The sequence below is a fragment of the Battus philenor genome, unplaced genomic scaffold, assembly GCF_028537555.1.
Source record: "Battus philenor isolate CCGP_79_NKW_IND1 unplaced genomic scaffold, ilBatPhil1.0.hap1 SCAF_2, whole genome shotgun sequence".
Taxonomy (NCBI): Eukaryota; Metazoa; Arthropoda; class Insecta; order Lepidoptera; family Papilionidae; genus Battus; species Battus philenor.
Genome location: NW_027181682.1, coordinates 15,610,739 through 15,614,182, shown reverse-complemented (window position 1 = coordinate 15,614,182; position 3,444 = coordinate 15,610,739). Strand labels below are relative to the sequence as shown.

At 30.9% G+C, this 3,444-nt stretch overlaps 1 non-coding gene across 1 annotated transcript; it reads left to right on the top strand.

Moving 5' to 3' along the window:
* The first annotated feature begins 2,828 nt into the window (after positions 1-2,828).
* On the top strand, positions 2,829-2,901 carry TRNAR-UCG (transfer RNA arginine (anticodon UCG)). The gene has a single exon. It is a non-coding gene; the product is annotated as a tRNA-Arg (tRNA).
* Positions 2,902-3,444: the final 543 nt, after the last annotated feature.

Sequence of the window (3,444 nt, the reverse complement as noted above, 5' to 3'; positions counted from 1 at the left end):
ATATGTAAATAATCCGGATTTTGAAATTATATAATATAATAGATAACGCGCTACGAAGGCAAAATAAGTCGATTATCTCTTTCTAAAGGTCGATGTGCAATATTTATTGCCGGGTACTCTTAAAAGTTATAGCTGGGTTTCGGACAATTGACTGGATCCTTTCCAAGGAACCACCTATGCACCTAAATACAGCATTTGGGTTACGTTTCTGGGAAGCATTTACATTTTATGTATTCTTATACTATTATAATAACTCATACATATTCAGAACGTCATTTAACAAATGAAGCACTATTCAGCAAGTATCCGGTTCTCTGGTACCTTTCAGTCAATCAGAAATATGGCTTGTTGGGTGTCCATCTGGAATAGAAACTGCTACCTGAAGATTGCAAAAGGTGAATGTATAGGTCTTTTACTATCCATTTATGTATGGTACACTATTTCCTATAATCAATGGTATCGGAATAAATATATAACTTAAAGATAATATGTTAGGAAAAATCGTTTTCAAAATTTTGATTACTACGTATTAAAATTACTTATTGTTTACTGTCTGTCGCTGTGGACTTACTGACAGAAGTTATTAAACTAGCATTTCAATACCAAAAAAAATTATACATTTTAGATATTTAATGGAATCAGGCGTTATTTTGCGGAAGTCTGTCCTAAGTAAGAAAAAGACCAATATTTAGCCACTACCGCACATGCAGTGGTAGTCGTGCAACAAAGTGTACCGCCTGCCGCCTACCGCTGCACAGAGTCTGTGTTTGGCATTTATCGGTGTAACATAACTCCTGAAGATGCCCCGTGGAGGGGTGAAACACGTGTTTAGTAATTTAACGTAGGTAGTTGTGTAATTCGCATTGTTTGCCGCATGTGCATTTTTCAGCGGGCTGGCGAACGGTGCGGAAGTAGCTAAATATTGGTCTTTCCTTACATACATTTTAGAGTTACCCCTTTTTACAGGCGATTTTTTCTGACAAATGAGCTACCTACATATTCGACTTATAATCAAACATCCTGTATATTATACATAGGCTAACGTGATGCTAGTAAAGAAACAACAAACTTTTAATTACATGCTTGATTTATAAAAAAAAATTGTAAAATTTTCTACTCAAAATTATAATGTCTGATTTTTTATGCCCTCCGCTCTAGGGGGCCTCTAGTACCCCTATCTTTGGGAAGGACGAAGGGTTTTTTTAATTTCTTTATTGGTTTTTTCACGCTCTTTTTTTATTATCTTTCTACTTCCTTCATTCCACAATTTTCTCAATCTTTATCTTCCGTTATATTCGCCATACATCCATCCTCAACATTCTACGTATCTTTATTTACAATTTTCTTTAAATCCACTTTAACGTGATATACGTGTAGTTTTATATTTTATGAAAAGTAAAATAACTAAGTCGTTTTTGTATTGTGTTGCAAAATAACAGATTTGGGCAGAAAATACGCATTCACGAGTCACTCGATATGCTCCGTAGGAAACTTGGCCACTCGAGAATGGCTAAATTGGCGTCGAGTGCGGCTGGAAGAGGCGAACGAATTCGCCAAGTGTTTCTAGCATCCGACAAATTGCCACTCGACGTTGACGACCTGAGACGCCGGTACGACATAATCGTTTTCATGCGATATATATTTCAAATTCACTCATGTGACATTTGACAGTCCAATTATATTTATAGCACGTCTTATTTCAATTTTCAACCTATCATTTCAACGATTTTAATATTTATTTATAAATTCACCATAATACTAAAACTAAACGATGCCATTTTGTATATTTTATATAGTACATCTCATAATAGTTATAAAGTATTGACCATAAAGAAATATATTTGTAAAATTTTATTAGCAGTTATAAAAAAAACGTTAAAACTAATAATAGCGCCACCTAGTATAAGTTTAACGAACAAATTAGTCATAAGTCATAAGGTTAATGACTTCAATCGTATTTCGTTGAAACAATCAAAGATGGCGGTTTACATGACATTTAAAAAATATTATTAATTTTTACTACGAAATTTGGAGGCATTTCCCTTAATGTTTGAAAAATTTTTACGATTAGTAAGCATAAATATCTATAATTTAAGATAACTAATATGCTGGTGTATTTGTTTAATATATATAAAAAGTGTTTTCAAAACTCATTGTCTGGTTAAATATTATGGTGACAGATGGCTTATACTAGTTGAAGTATATCAAACATATTATATAATGCAATATTTTATTGCAATAATAATTTTTCGTTTTTTTTTTTTTAAATTAACACGATCTAAATATAGCGTTGTTTACGATAGAAATATGAATTAAATATCATTGTCCCGTTCTCACCCAGAAGTCAATAAAAGAATATAAAGGTGAATATTGAGACAGTGAATAATGAATATCGTTGAAAAATACAAATAACTTTTATCTGTATTGTTACATTGTACAAATGCATTGTCGTAACTATTTATTTAAGTTTTTAAAACATGAAATAGATATTGGAATTTTCATAGCTATAAGGTTTGAAATTTTTCAGTAAAAATACAATATTAATGATGACGTGACTTTTCAAAAGCTTCAAATTTTACCAATATATTTTATAGTTTTCCATTTGTATATAAATAATTGTTCAGTAATTTGGCTTACGCTATAATTTTTATTTCATAACTTAAAATTAATTATTGTAAAAAAATGTTCATATTAATACTACAAATGTTAAGGATGATTTTTAGTAAAAGTAACACTCAAATAGGATTTAATTTAAACAATATTATGTTACAAGAAATGGATCGATAAAAATTTGGTTACGTTCTAAACTTTTACAAATGTTATACATGGACCGTGTGGCCTAATGGATAAGGCGTCGGACTTCGGATCCGAAGATTGCAGGTTCGAGTCCTGTCACGGTCGAAGTTAAGTTTATTTTTATTTGTTTTCATTTTCTAATTTTTTATTTTTATTATTTTCAAAATTATTTTAATTGTTACCGTTGATTAAACAATTTATATTTTAACATGTAATAGTATGTAATGTAAAAAAGTGACGTCAATAAGTTTTATTATTATTTTCGATAAAATCTTTAACGTTTTAGTTTCTATCAAATGTTAGTTCCCAACCTTTTTTATTACAGATCGCCTAAAACATTCAGTTTTCAGGTTCCAATGGACCCTTTACAGATAGATTTTTACCATATTCATAAAACTAGACAAAAAATTCGGCGTTTTGATCTAAATATGGAAATTGGTATTGCAACTAAACGACCACAGATTTATAGCTATCGAGTACAGACACTAAGTTGCGAATGTAGATGTATGAGCCGGGCCTCATATATCTACATTAGTAAGCGAAATCAAGCAAATATTAGTTCTCTATCATGGACCACTCTTATTAATTGTGATTGAATATATTTGTCATGCCAATGTAGACCACTTTCAAGTCTCCCGTTGAACCTTG